Source organism: Leptonychotes weddellii, chromosome 2, assembly GCF_054177405.1.
Source record: "Leptonychotes weddellii isolate Sample4059 chromosome 2, ASM5417740v2, whole genome shotgun sequence".
NCBI lineage: Eukaryota > Metazoa > Chordata > Mammalia > Carnivora > Phocidae > Leptonychotes > Leptonychotes weddellii.
Window position 1 is genome coordinate 103116731 of NC_138370.1, and position 15953 is coordinate 103132683.

At 37.3% G+C, this 15953-nt stretch overlaps 1 protein-coding gene across 6 annotated transcripts in view; it reads left to right on the forward strand.

Moving 5' to 3' along the window:
* Positions 1–15953, forward strand: part of PPP3CA (protein phosphatase 3 catalytic subunit alpha) — a 296797-nt gene that overhangs the window by 62707 nt on the left and 218137 nt on the right. Inside the window, exon 1 of one of the 6 annotated variants that reach the window (XM_081812092.1) lies at positions 5688–5692. The exons of the other annotated variants lie outside the window; for them this stretch is intronic. The gene's annotated coding sequence lies outside the window, so the exon portion shown is untranslated. Of the gene's footprint in view, positions 1–5687; positions 5693–15953 lie in introns of those variants that run through there. 6 annotated transcript variants of the gene reach the window in all.

Here is a 15953-nt window from a genome sequence, read left to right on the forward strand (position 1 = left end):
ACTTTCATTAAAAAAAATCTAAACAAACAAAATAAACCTGAAACCTGCACATGTTCAGTTTCACTGAGACCAGGGAAGGGCCAAGTATTCTTCATTAGATCCCATCCCCTTTGCCTATTTGAGGGCATTGTCCCCAGAGAGTCCCTTTCTCCTTTGCATCATCGTTTTCCCTCCTTACTGGATCATTCCCATTAGCAGAAAAACATGCTATAATTTTTTGATCCTAAAATAACACACCATCTCCTGAGCCCACATTCCTACACAGCTACTAGCAGAACTTCTCAAAAGAGTTGTGTACATTCACTGTCTTGAGAAGGTTGTCCCCTCCTATATTCTGGATCCCTCTCAAATGCTTTTCCTCTCACTCTGCTCAGAACCAGATCTTGTTCTACTAGGTTTCTACTAACCTCCATGTTGTCAAGGCCAATGGTAGGCCCATCCAACTTGACATAGCAGCAGCCTTACATGGTTGATCATCCCGTCTCCCATGGAGCATTTTTTTTGCTGGAGTATCAAGGCATCAGACTCTCGTGATTTTCCTCCTACCTTTTAGACTATTCTCTCAGTCTTTTTTTGCTGGTTCTTCGTCCTTTGTTGAACCTCAAACCGTTGGGATGTCCTTCTTCTCTTCTCTATATGCACCAGTGGGGGGGGGTCATCTCTTTGCACATCATGTGTACACCGATTGTTCCTAATTTTTGCCCACTGTTTGACTCTTTTCCCAGAACCTCTAGTCTCATATATCCAAACACCTGCTTGACACCTCTACTTGCTTTCTGAATTAACTTGTTCACAAACTCCTGTTTCCCTTTGTTCTTTCTGACTGGCAACACTGGCCTTCTTGATGTTCCTCCAACACAGAAAACACTCCCAGCTCAAGGCTTCTGCATCTGCTGTTACCTCTGCCCACCATGCCCTTCTCCCAGACATGCACACCGCTCGTCTCCCCACCTCCATTTGTCTTTGCTCATGTGTCACCACTCTCAACCCCAGCACTTTCTCCTCTTCATGTTTCCTGTAGTGTTCATTTGACATGCTGTATATTTATTAGTTTTCATTCCGAGAATATATGCTATATGAGGGCAGTGACTTTTGTCCACTTTATTTACTATCGTATTCCCCGTTCCTAGAGCAGTGACTGATCCCTAGTAGGTGTTCAATTAATCCATGTTGAGTGAGAGACTACACGAATACTATGACCATGATGATGCTATAGCTTACTTCAGTTCCAGGAACTGAAAATCTGAAATAGCTTAAATCAGTTTCTCCTTTGAGGCTTTGCTTTGGATAACTTAGGTCTTCAGGAGACAGCAGAGCCTTGCTCTGAAAGGACAATTTCCATCGTGTGCCTTTTTCTTCTGCAGCTGTCTCTAAGCAAATTGCTCGTCCTAGCTGCTTCTTGGAATGAATCTCTCCTCCTCTGAACTTCACTTGGCTCTTCCCTCTTCCAGCTTGGCTTCTGTTCATGGAGCTTAGTTCTGCTTCCTGACCTCACAGAGCTTGCCCTTTTTATAGTAAAAAGCCTGTGGTGATGTCATGGGCTCAGCTGGTTTCAATCAGGTTTCAGACTGAGCACAGTTGAAGCTGGTGAATGACTCTGCAAGTTATCTTTTGCTGGGCCAGACTCATTCCGACACAAAACATCACGTTATATACAGCACTAATCCCTTAGCAATCAACACACACAAGTCACGGGAAAGCATTTCTGCACTCCTTACTAATGGAAATTCTAAATGATTGTTGGCTCTCCATACAAATGCAGGATGGTCAGGTAGCTGATGCTGCTGGTCATCTGCTTACGGCTCTCTCTCTGCTCCCACCCCTCTAGAACCTCCTATTGCGTGTTTGTTGCCCTGACTTTGTTCCACTTTCTAAATATCATTCCTCAGACCCTTAATTAAGCTACCCAAAACTCATTTCCCGCCTTGTTATTACTCATCACTCTGCTGCTTCTGGACTTTTTTTTTTTTTTTTTGGACTTGTCATCTGTAAAATGAAATTGAATTGTGTGTTTTGTGGCCAAACTTTCTCCTTTTTACAAATTGACTTGAATTCTAGATGCTCATCTCTACTATTAAGCTTGGATTCCCAACAACAATTCCTATTTTCACTTTAGGACATTGATACTTAGTGAAAAGGTGATTGGCTTGAGAATCTTTTATTCAAGAAGAGTATCATACTCCTAAGTCTGATGCAAGACCTTTTCATTGCATTTTTTAGTTGGGAGAAATGCTTTATTGGGAAACTACTCAGGTTTCTTTTTTTTTTTTTTAAGATTTTATTCATTTATTTGACAGAGAGAGAGCACAAGCAGGGGGAGCGGCAGGCAGAGGGAGACGGAGAAACAGGCTTCCCACAGAGCAAGGGAAGTCCGATGTGGGACTTGATCCCAGGACCCCAGGATCATGACCTGAGCTGGAAGGCAGTCGCTTAACCAACTGAGCCATCCAGGCACCCACTACTCAGGTTTCTTAAAACAAGTCTGTCATATTTAAAAACAGTCCTGTGTAGAATATAATGTGTATGAAAAAATAGTAGCTGCAGAATTCTCGTACTCAGAGCTCTGGAAGTTTTAATAGCTAGTGGCATGAAGGGGATAGGTGTCAACAGAGGTGTTTGTTTAAAGGGATGGTAGGGAATATGTAGAGTGAATGGGTAGAGGGAGGGAGTGCTTATGACCAGGGTGATCACCTAATTTTTTGTCTAAATTGGGATGCTTTGAAGATGCAAGTACAACAGGCAAAACCTGGGACTGCCTTATACAAACCCAACTATGACATTGCTAACCCATGTCAACTTATGGGTAGCCCTGGATGGCCTTCAGGATCTCAGGACTCAGTGGAGCTGATATCCCACCTTTATGGCATTCATGATCTACCTTATAACAAAGACCAAGACTCAGGAAACACGCAGTTGAAGAGCCCCTAGGTCAGTACAGAGAGATCTGTTTCTGAGCAGGAACATAATTTTTAAACCACAGCAGTTGGGAACATGGTGGAGGGAGTGCATCTAGTTTCTCTTTGGGTAGTTAATGGACCTAATTCTGAGTGCTAGCAAGAGACAAAATTTGGAATAATGGGGTTGACAAATGGCAGAAAGGGCTGACAAATGGCAGGAAGACCAACAAACAAAATAATTTTTAAATTAAATAGAATATGTGAAAAATATACTGACCTCATTATAAGTTTATAATTCTTTTTGAATTGTATAGGATAAAATAAATTCAGTGTTAAATTTGTTCTGAAACACTGAATATTATAGTCATAGTTAAAAGAACTGGTCTTAATTTTTCAGTAATGGCTTTTTTTATTCACTTTTTATGTTTGTTGCCATGTTAGAATAAAGAAGTGGCTCTTTCTACATAGTTAAAAAAAATGCCTTTTTTATATATTAGGCAGGTTCCACATTGTGACTTAGGAAGAATTCCTGGTTTACTTAGCCTTTAAGAGAAATCAGGATGGATCCTAAGATTAAGAAGAGAACTTAAAAGACTGCAATAAAGTCTCTATCTTATTATTATGACTAATTGCTTCAGTTTTCATGGAAATTTCTATTTAGGGAGAGCATTCTGTGTCATTGAAATAGACAGAATTCTGAACACTCTTAAGCCATTGAGCAGCAAAAATTGGAGATCAAGTTTGCAGCCAGCCAGTGACTTGTAATAGTAGATACTTACTTACTAAATACCGTTGACTTGATTTGACTGAGGGTTGTCATTGGAAAACATTTATCAATCCATTTTAATTTTTGGTGAACATTTTTGCAAGGCTGTGTACATCTCTATAGATGCAGTGGCTGATTTTTTTTTTTTTTTTGGTCCAATAGGAATTGTGTGCATGTGTGAATTGAATGTGTACCCCACTGTGTCCTGGACTGGATAGTGAGTGGGTGAACTTCTGAGGAGACAAGAGCCATTAGAAACTCTTGCATACTTAGTTATCTAAATATTGATAAATGAATGCAAGTGAAAGAGTCTTATGAAATTAGGAAATTTTTAAAAAAGCAGGTGTTAGGTTTGTTACTAAAAAAAAGTAATGAAATTTAAAAAAAATATACAACTATGCTTCTTGGCATTTACCAAAATGAGTAGGAAACTTCTGTCCACATAAAAGCCTGCGCACGAATGTTTAAAGCAGCTTTATTAATTAATGATTGCCAAAACATGGACGCAACCAAGATGTCCTTCTGAAAGACAATGGATAAACATAACAATGGAATATTATTCAGAGATAAAAATGAATGAACTATCAAGCTACAAAAAGAAGTGAAGCAACCTTAAATGATGATTGCAAAGTGGAAGGAGCCAACGTGGAAAGTTTACGTTCTCTATGATTCTGACTATATGAATTTCTTGACAAGACAAAAATGTAGAGATAGCAAGAACATCAGTGATTCCCCAGGGATTCCAGGAGAGCATGGAAGAGCAGGAGGGAAGAATAGGAAAACAATGAGTGTCTTCAGGGCATTGAAACTATTCTGTATGCTATTGTAGTGGTGGATACATGACATTATGTATTTGTCAAAACCCACAGAACTATACAGTACCAAATGTGAGCCCTAAATTAACTGTAGACTTTAATTAATAATAATGTGTTGATATCAGTTCAACTGTAACAAATATGTCACACTAATGGAATATGTTAATAACAGGGAAAACTGTGGAGGGGCATCAGGAGGTAGATGGGAACTCTGTACATTCTGTTCAAATTTTTTGTAGATCTAAAATTGCCCTAAAAACTAAAGTCTATTAATCAAAAACTAATCATGTACTATATGATGGCTAACTGATAATAACAAAAAAAAGAAAAAAACCCTAAAGTTTATTAATATATTTTTAAAAAGGACAAATCCCATCTTCTAGTCCACAGTGAGTGTTTAATTACAATATGAGTGTGAGATGGGGTGAATGAAGTAATGAACCAAGTGATAATGGATATGGAAGTACCATGTAAATTATAAGCAACTTCACAAATGTGGAGAAAAATAAAAAAGAAAAATGAAAAAATGTCATTGTGAAAAAACTTCAGTGCAAAAAATTGAGCTGGCATAGGAGGAATTGAAATTTGAATAAAGACTAAGACGATTATAAAAAGGTCAATCTTTAGAAAAAAATGATAAGTACAGTTTCCTTTAGATAAAGGTTGATAGCTATGCTTCTGGGTTGTGTGAAGTAGAAGCACCCTCATGACTGCTTCTAACATTTGGTTTTGTTCTGAGGGTTTCAGGTTACAAGTTTCAGAGGGGCACTTCCCTGGAGGTATTTTTTGTTTTCTTCATTGTTTAATGTGGTCAGGTTTCCATAACCGTGATACAGAGCCTTGATAAGATGTAAATGTGACCTCTTTACATAATCAGCTTCCCCCAAAGAAGGTTGAAAGGGAACTAAAAGAAATAGAGAGGCGGACTATCATTTGCATCATATTTTATAATTTTGGGTCTTTGGTCTAAAGGAAACTTACACCATCTTTTGTTAAGTTCTGGGTAAATTTTGGAAAGACCTTGGTTTTTTTAGTTTTACCTTTGAGAATATCAAGTGCAAATATGTTGAAGGTGTACTGCTCTTTTTCTCAAATCAGCCTCTTGTTGCCTTTGAAAATAACTGTGGCAGTCGCTTGGGAATGATTTCTCTTTGGCAGAAGTGTATTTTCCCCAGCCTTAGGTCTTCTTTGCAGCGGTCCATAGGTGGTGAAAGGTGGTAACCCGTGGCCAGTCCTGTTTCTGCAGAATTGGCTATGAAAGGCGGGGCTAACTTTCTGTAGGCCATTACAGAGCCGAGGGACATGCAGTGGGGGCAGAGGGCGCATGCTTACCTGCAGCCCTGAGGAATCAGGAAAGGTGTCCTGCGGAGAGTGACAGCTGAACGGGGCCTGAGAGAGGTGGCAATTAGCCTCATGAGGAGCTGCTGTTAAGACAGGAAGGGCTGCCCGTGAAGGACTAGCCAGCCCCTGCAGAAGCTTAAGTTAGTCAAGGCAGAAGAGCATCTGAAGAACAGAAAGATGTTCTTAGTGGCTGGAATATATACCATTAAGTGAGGGGTTATGAAGAAATAATGAGGATAATGAGGAAGTGGGGTCGGGGCAAGGCCTGCAAACCGTGTTAAGTAATTAACCTTTGGAGCCCAATCAATGAAAACCATTCAGTTTTATTTTTGCACTTTTGAACATCTTGTGATTAAGAAATAAAAATTCAGTATTAATGATTGATTTTTTTAAAGGCTTTAAATGCTATTATTCACACATCTTATCTGATACTAATTGTCTTATTGCTTGAAATGACTCGGAATATAATAAATCACCTGTTAGATTTGTAACAATCTAGATGAACCTTAACTTGATTAAAGTGTTTCATGAAGTGAAACATTAAATGTATTATATAGACTAGACTTGTGGGAAGGCAGGCTTTCTCTAAAGGCAGAGAAAGTCCCAAAGATTTTACTAATGTGGAAAATGCTTCAGGTATTCTTTTTATGTGATCCATGACTTTCATGCCGTAATGCAGTAAATGAAAAGATTAAGTAAAGGAGGCATACTTGTGAACCGGAAGTGTCTCATTTCTTTAGAGAAATTGGGAAATCAGAAATTAATGTTGGTTTAGCATTCATGCAGAATAAATTTTGTCCTGAATTACTAAATATTCACAGATCTTCAGTCTCATTAATTGAAATAAAGTAATTGAAGAGTTTGGAAGTTGTAGCAAAATGATAGCTGGGATGTTTTTCTTTTTTTTTTAATAAGATTACTTCTAGATTCTTTTTTTTTTTTTAAGGTTTTATTTATTTATTTATTTATCAGAGAGGGAGAGCACAAGCAAGGGGAGTGGCAGGCAGAGAGAGAAGCAGGCTTCCCACTGAGCAGGGAGCCTGATGCGGGGCTCCATCCCAGGACTCTGGGATCATGACCTGAGCCAAAGGCAGATGCTTAACTGACTGAGCCACCCAGGCACCCCAATACTTGGGATGTTTTTCAATAATAATTGAGTAAAGACTGTAAAATAGACTGAAATTTAAATATAGTCTTTCATCTATAATGTTTTCTTTTAATATACTCTGTGCTATTTAGAGAGTTATTCTTTAGTTTCTTTATATAAGGCTTTTCTCAGGTGTCTATTTGCTCAACTAAATTTTTAAAAATTTAGGTTATAATAGTCAACTTTCTATTGCTTTTTGGTCCAGCATGTTTTCCTATTTCATCTTTTTTTTCCTTTTAGTCTGCAGATATTGTCATTCCTGTACAGATAGAAGAACCCTTAGCCATCTTTCTGAAGGAATTCTTCCACTCCATTCCTTCACTCATTCTGACCCTAGAGGTTTGATATATACTGAAGCTTATTTTTAAATAGAGGGGAAATAAAACTACTTACATCTGGGATTCAGGTTTATAAATGTGAGGTGTCTTAATAAAATGAGTAGTGTTAATGATTATTATTCTCAGAAATAGAATCTAAGGGTGAAGAAATTATGCTCATTAATTCTTTACGAGTAAAAGAAACCCTTGCGCAGGTGTTGGTAAGTTACAAACAACTAACCTTGATTTAGGAAGTAACACGTACCAGTTTGTATTTTCAGTATATCAACTACTATGTACCAATCTTAAATTGATAATCATACTACCAATTTGAGGATCATAAACTTAAAAAATTCACCTACTTTGAAGTATAGGTGATCTTAAGGTCTGATACTACTTCACATGTTTTATTTTTTATTTTTTTATTATGTTATGTTAATCACCATACATTACATCATTAGTTTTTGATGTAGTGTTCCATGATTCATTGTTTGCATATAACACCCAGTGCTCCATGCAGAACGTGCCCTCTTTAATACCCGTCACCGGGCTAACCCATCCCCCCATCCTCCTCTCCTCTAGAACCCTCAGTTTGTTTCTCACAGTCCGCAGCATGTTTTAAAATCGACCTGGAAAAAGTTACTTTGGAGAAGGTCTGAAACCATTTTCATTTCTCTTCTGCTATTGTTTCACCCCAGCGGCTTGCTCTTCATTCCTCCCTGGGAACAGTTTGCCCTTTGTCCACCCTGTCAACTAGTGCCGTTGCCCTAAGGGAATGTTTAAATGTATCTGTGTTACAAGCTGTTTCTCTATAAATAAAGTATATGTTTTGCTGTCAACAGAGTTTGCCATTAAGCAGGTTTGATACAGTCTACCCACTACCCACGGAGAGTACTTTTGTTTAACAAACATACCTAGTCCTTGATTCGGCCAGTTACTATTTCAAGTATTTTACAAATACCAACTCATTTAGTTATGAGGTAGATTGGTGTTATTATTAACCACATTGTGCAGGTGGGGAAACCAAGGCACCAGTTGTTGGACTATATGTGCTTCATACTGTTGCCTCTAAATGTGAGAGAAGTATCAGTACTAAAGAGAAATATGCTAATGGTCAGTAATGTTGGGAACATCTTTCTTGGATAAGTTTGTATTGAATAGATAAATGAGTCTTAATATGATTACCTTATTATACTATATAATATCCTGTACTTCTTGTGCATTATGGATGAGACAGCCCATCTCTGGAAGGTACCCAAGAACTGGGTTTAAATCCTGACTGCTGCTTAGTTATAATTCATATAAATACTTATAACGAGTAGATGTTTTTGAATATAATATGGAACTAAATAATCCATAAAGTAGTTATGGTATTAAATGAGATAATGAATGTAACAAGCCAACTATATTGAAGGCATTCACTAAATGGTATATAGCATTATTAAATGCTGTAACTACAATAACAGAACTAGAAGACATAGAGTAGAGGAGATAAATCTAAAAACAGAGTTTCAATATTATATTATTGACTAAGGGTGATGAATGAAGTGTCCATAAGCAGGTGTCAGATTACCTAACCTAACTTGCAGGTGTGGGGAGTAGGGTGTCAGGGAAGTCTTTTTGAAGCCAATTATGTCTGAACTACTAATTTAAAAAATGGTATTATTCAGGGGCGCCTGGGTGGCTCAGTTGGTTAAGCGACTGCCTTCAGCTCAGGTCATGATCTCAGGGTCCTGGAATCAAGCCCTGCATCAGGCTGCCTGCTCAGCGGGAGGCCTGCTTCTCCCTCTCCCATTCCACCTGCTTGTGTTCCCTCTCTCGCTGTGTCTCTCTCTGTCAAATAAATAAATAAAATCTTTAAAAAAATGGTATTCACAATTATTGAGTGAATTAAAAGAGTTACATCATTATATTATTATTAGTAATGACTAAGATAGTAGCATTATTTTAAATTTTGTTTTGAAAAGGTGAATTGCATCAAAGATTAATTAACATTGACATTTGTTTAGCAATGGCATTTTTGTTATCTGTGTTTCGTGTGTGTGTGTGTGTGTGTGTCTTTAATGTTTTGGGGTGCGTCTTTTACCCTTGTTTGTGATTTAGCTACATTGTGTCATTTCATGGGGAGAAGACTTTGCCTCTTAATAAACAGCAGGAAGCTGTCCATTTCCGGTGGTGCTGACTCATGCAGTAACAGGAAGACAAATAATGTCTGAAGATGAGAGGGGGAGGGATAAGATCCCCTTCCCCCCAAAAGGTGACAAATTCAAGCCAGAATTAAAAGCAACACATGTAATAGAGAAATAAGCCATAGGTCAGAAGTTTTGTCCTTATTTATTGCATTTTTATTTGTGTTTCATTCTTGCTCCCCTGGCTCACCAATGAGTAAGCAATTGCCAATGCTTACTGCCTTTTAAGTTTATGGTTGCTTTCTCCAACTAGAAAGTGAAAAGAGAATATCATGTTTACACATAAAATATTAACTTCTACTTCTAATTGCTGGTATATATACGTGGGAAAATAGATAGCTAGCACTTACCAATTATGCTGGGCACCGATAAATTGTTATTGGTTGAATGAAAGAAGGAATTGTTGAATGGATTTTAATTATACTAGTTATAACTGTCTAGCTGAATGCATGAATTGTTCGTATTTCTAATGAATTTATTGTTGACTAAATGCTACTTTTTACTTAAGGTGGTTTAGAAAACATATGAATTCCTAAAAAGAGAAACCCAGAGGACTTGAAAAGTGGGTGGGGAGCACAGATATTTGAAGACTAGCATCTGTGTGACGTTAGGACCTTGAGGAGCACATATATGAAGTGGCAGGTATATCTGTCAGTAGCTAAAACTAGTCACCATCCCTAATCCTGAGAGAATCACCCCTATATGCATACCTTTCAGGTACAGAATTTCTTCTGTTTTCTTTGTTTGATATTTATAATATAATGCATATTATATTTTATAAATTTAGCTACAAAATAATGTCTTTTAGAGGGAAGTGTGACTTGATGTAGGTAAAATGAGTAAGTTTATAGTAACTTTGATAGGATCACAGGTCTTGCTTGTTTTGGAAGCCAGAAACTTGGCATTCCATGTAATATGGTAGACTAACAAAAAATTATTAGAATGATTGCCACATGTAGATTATGGAGCTATTCTTAAAAGTTCATAGAATCACACTAAATTTAATCTACTTTGGAGTAAAAAATTCCAAAGAGGACTTCTACTCCATGATTTACTTGAATGCAAATGGTGATGATACTGATAATTAAAAATGGATCTTATTCAGTTGCTAAAGCTTATGTAGGGAATCAGGGACTGGACCAACCAACCTGTAAATTAAGAAATAAAAACTATTCCAGTTAAACAAAGTTAGCATAGAAGCAGTTGGATGGGTCCTTTTTGCCAGTATACCCATTTGCCGTTTCTAGGAGATATTCCTTGATATAACCATTTACGTAGACTAAGAAGGTCTACTTGAACACAGCGCATTTCCTGTAGCATAGTGCATCTCAGATAACTGGGAAGCAATCGTTTTGTGTCTCTAAACATACTTTTAGGAACTTGCAGTATTAATGCAATGAGCCTCTCCTCTGTATCTCAGAGTTTGAAATTAGCTTAGTTAGAACATCCTTATCTGGTACCTGACGTTTGACATTCCTCTGTGTCTTGTGATGGAGCCATAGTCTGAGATACACATTTAGAACTAATGAAGTTTTTACTCTTAGAACGTGTGGTGGCAGTGGGTGCATATGTACATGTGTGAATGGGTCTCATAGATGCTTCTTCCTTTTTATGCAATAGCTAGAGCCATGTTAAAAGTTACTGATACTAGAAAATAAAAATGCTGTAAACTCAGTACCTTCTTTTTCATTTTGCCCTCTTGGAAATTGCTGTCTTTACGTAATATTCTGAAGAACTTGACTGCAATGTAGCACACTTTGAAGCACATGAAATGTATTTTCATTACTATCTCATGTGTTATGTGCCTTTAAGTCCATTTGTAGGAACTCCTCCTAACATTTAATGAAATCCCCTGCAGCCTATCTATGCCATAGAGATGACCAGGGAAAAATGAAAATTTATGAAATGTTATGTTCCAGGAGAGACTTAGGCCAGCTTATGGTGGCTGGCTAAGTAAAGGCCTTCCTTCTGCTAATACTACATTTCTGGAGAACTGCCACATTTGGACTCTTATCTTACAAATACTTGTGTGTTATCTTCTCCACGATGTTCACATTTAAGTGCTTAATTATGACGGCAGTTCACTTTCTTTGTTTCACAGCTGTAAAACAAAATGGATAGCACCATGGCATGCCTACGTTTCCAACAATCTCACTTAATGAGCTCCCGGTTTTTTAAAATTTATTTATTTATTTTTTTAATGAGCTCCTGTTAATACCAGGAGGTATTCTGGATTATGGGAATACAGCAGTTAAACACACACACACATACACACAATTCCCTCTTTGCATGGAACTTACATTCTTTTTTTTTTTCCTTTTGATTAGGCTATTAATTCAATGTATAGTCCATTGAATGATTATTATTCAATACTTTTTTGGAATAATGACACTTCTGTGTATGATAAGAGGTGGGAAAAGTAAATAGCATTTTGTCACTGCCTTCATGGACGGGAATAACAGCTTAATACTGTTTATTTGAATTCTAGAATATGAGTTAGAGAGAAGTAGACTTGATAGAGACAGTTTGGGGCCATACTGTGCAAAGCCTTGGGTAATAAATTAAAATGATCACATTTAATTCACTTGTGAATGTGGAGCTGGTAAAGATTTAGAATGAGATAGTGGCATGATTGCTGCAGGGCTTTGGAAGAATATTCTACAATCAGTGTTTTAGGTGGTAGTAAAAATTACCTAAAGCAATATACTGGCACTGAGGGATATATTTGAGACAAATGGTAGAAATACCAACTAAATATGAGACCTTAGTAACTGATTGCATGCATGAGGTGACAGAACTGACTGGGTCTTTGGTGACCCCAAATTTCCACTCAGCAGTTAGAGTAGTGGGCATGTAGTAAAATAGCGATGCCAGGCGTTGGGAGAAGAATTTAAGCAAACTGGTGTATGAGTGTGAAGTGATGAGCGGGAAGAGAGGACTCAGAGCAGGCTGGGGCATTCATAGAGGAGGGGAAGTGCTCACAATGGTATTATGTTGAGAGGGAACAGGATCAGTGGACAGGATTTTCCCTTTCTTTCTTTTTTTCTTTCTTTCTTTCTTTCTTTCTTTCTTTCTTTCTTTCTTTCTTTCTCTTTCTTTCTTTCTTTCTCCTTTCTTTCTTTCTTTCTTTCTTTCTTTCTTTCTTTCTTTCTTTCTTTCTTTCTTTCTTTCTTTCTTTCTTTCTTTCTTTCTCTTTCTTTCATAGAAGGGACTTGAGAAGTTTTGTACAAAGGGTGAAAAACAGTCAATCCCCAGGGAGTATCTGAAAATATAAGAGAACTATTCTGCATAATTGATGAAACAGTGGACTAGACTGGATAAAGAAGTACTTTCAAGAAAATGAGTGGAAGATTCCCTTGGCAAAGAGGAGTGATGCTTAGAACTCAGAGAAAGGAGTGAAGGGAGAGGGAAGGAGGGGGCAGAGGGTGTTTGAGTTGATGAGGAATGTGTCTGTGGAATCTCAGGTTGGGGGGCGCTCAATTGTCTTGGCAAAGCTTTTTTTTTTTTTTTGGCAAAGCTTTTAAAGGCAGAATACAGCATTGCTAAAAACTAACAGCAAAAATGAGAAATGTTGACTAATTTGGTAGTGGTAGACATAATAAGTGAATTTGGTGACTGCCTTCTATAATTTTTATAGCAGTTTTGTCCAGGGCTGAACAAATAATATTTATGAACTTTGGGCAGCTAATATTTAGTGCCAGTCCCATGAGCCAACTGAGTTAAAAGAATCAAATGCCAAGATCAGGTTCATGAACATGACATAGAAATCAAATCATGATAATGTCTTTGGCTTTTTTCTGTGAAGCTGCTAAGGAAGATACTTTGGATACGTGTAAGTCTTGGACATTTGTTTCACAGGTATGTTACTTACATGTGTGGTTAATGTGTTAGTCCTAGCATGTCTCAGCACATTAATGTAAATGATATGCTATTAGGATATTATGGGATTTGAGTCTTCCTTAAGTTTCTCTAGTTATGGAGTTGAGGTAAGCTCAAAGTTTATTAATGACCTCAGTGTTACTTTGCGTTGTTGACTCTGACTTGCAGCTCTTCATAGTGATTCTGATGTATCCAAGTAGCCTTGGGTATATTCCCTTGCTTAAAATCTTTTGATGATTTCCCTTTATTAGAGGACAAAGTCCAAGCTCCCTCTATTACCGAATCTCCGTTTCTTCTCTACCAGACCCGCTGTTGGTTCAGAGTCTTGACACATGGTCTTCCATATGCCTGGAACACACTCTCCTCCCTTCTTTGCCAGATTAGGTGTCACCTCCTTTAGAAATCATTCTTCCTTACACTTTCCTCTTCCAGCCTCAGTACAGTGTGGGCTTCAAGTATTTCTATTGCTAAACCTTATGTTTGTGGCTCTCAAGGCAGATGTCATTGCATAGTTTCTGTCCTGTAATCATTCGGTTACCTGTCTTTCCCATTAGAGTGTAATCCCAAGTATGTAACACAATTCTTAGCAGTTCCTCCGCCCTGAATAAATATTGGTTGAAAAAACCACCTTTATTCACATTTAAGGATAATTCAGACATATTATATATTACGTTGACTTAAGAAAACCTTTTAATTTAATGGAAGAATTTTATTCAACTTTTAAACGACTCAGTAACTTATCCTGTATCTAATGTATATTCTGTTCAGTACATGAATTATCTAATAATATATATTTTTTTCTAACAATTAGGCAACTGAGTTCCATTTTATAGAGTCCTCCCTCTCAGGATGAGGGTATGGAAATCTATACATACATATTATTTCACTTCTAGGTAACCGATGAAGCTCCAAGGGAGAGGCAGACTGGTGAAAAGATGTTTCTCTCACTACAACATAGCCCCATCAGCTGTTTGAAAAAGACAGCCAGGGTGGTAATCTGGTGCAGCGGTGTCTCATGCTCTTACAGTATTTGGCTTGTTTGTAGACCAGAATTAGTTGGACAGATACTATAGATGGAGAGGACATTAGTAATCAACAATTACTGAGCAGCTATTATCTGTCCTCTCAGAATATCTGTCCTTGTATCTTTCTTCTGTGAGTGTGTTTGTGTGTCATACAAGTAACCGTTAATTTAAAATGCTTTCACCAGTTGAACTCAGATTCAGTTGGGAGATATCAGTGTGGACCCCACTCTTATTTGTCATCACATCGTCTCTGAGTCTGTCAGTGTGAAGCCATTGTCTTCAGGTTGGTCCCAACCTTGACTTCTCTTTGAAATTTTATTAGTAATTCTTAGTTGTAGGTTTTATATTTGTTTTTAAGCTGTGCCTTGTGTAGACTGAGTTAGTAACACCATGATTTTAAATGAGAGACATTAGATAGTCCCTCAGTTATAATAACAAAACTAATTTTTATAATTTATTAGCAGCCATCACATAGCCAGGACTATATCTGAATTTAATAACCTCATTGAAAAAGTATATTTACTTTAAATTCTATTTACTTGTTTGTTTAGGAAAAGAATAAGAGTATGGGGTGAATGAGAGAAAATGTAGAGTTTTGGTGAAAAGTAGGGTTGATGGGAGGAGTGAAGAATAAAAACAGTGTGGAATGATCAATTGTTTTTCTATCTAAGGCACTTGGTAAGAAAGTAGGCTTGTTGAAGTGTAACATTATTCTACTTTCTGTTTGTATAGGTAAAGGTAATTCATCCATCAGCAGAGATAACATAAATTCCACGTTTCCTCTAGTATGATGTCACAAATACGTTTGTAAAAATACAATTTTTTTTCCAGGTAGACCATGCAAACAGCATTACTGTAGAGACATTTGTCTACATCCCTTTCCTTGGTTTATTAACCTGGATTACATAATTAAGTCCTCCTCTATCTTATGTGCAAATGACCAGTGCGGTTTGTCAGATAGTTCAGTTTTACTCATTTGGAATCATGTTAAATGGGCTACGTTGGGTTTGAGGCAGTGTTTGTGTATCTGTTGTTACTCTTGTATGATTTTTATTTGGCTTATGATTTTACTTTGGAATTTAGCCACTCCTTACCTTTCATTCAGCTTCTCCCCCTGCAAATGTTGACAAAAACAGAGAGAGCATGAGTGAGCAAAAACTCACTGTTTATATTTATTCATGTTTCCAACTGATTCATGTTCAGTTATCCATTGCCTGAATCACCATTCATTTAAAAAAAAAAAAAAAGGTTCACTCTTTTTTTTTGCCTATGTTCTATATATATCCTAGAACATTCTTAGGGGTTCAGGCCAAACTAGTTAGGAAAACTCAAGATGGAATATCTTGACTATCTTGAAGAAAGCAGACCCTAATGCATTGGCACATAGCTTGACAAACTGTGGACTGTAAGAAAACAAAGTTCAGTGGAATGTTTATGGAAATCAGTGGTAATGTGAATTTTTTTGGTCCTCTTCGGAATTGCCTTTCTTTTTATCATATAGATCAGAGATGAAGGCTGCCTCCCAGCTCGGATAGAATTATTTGGCCTCCAAAGAGATTTGTACAGTTTACATTAGT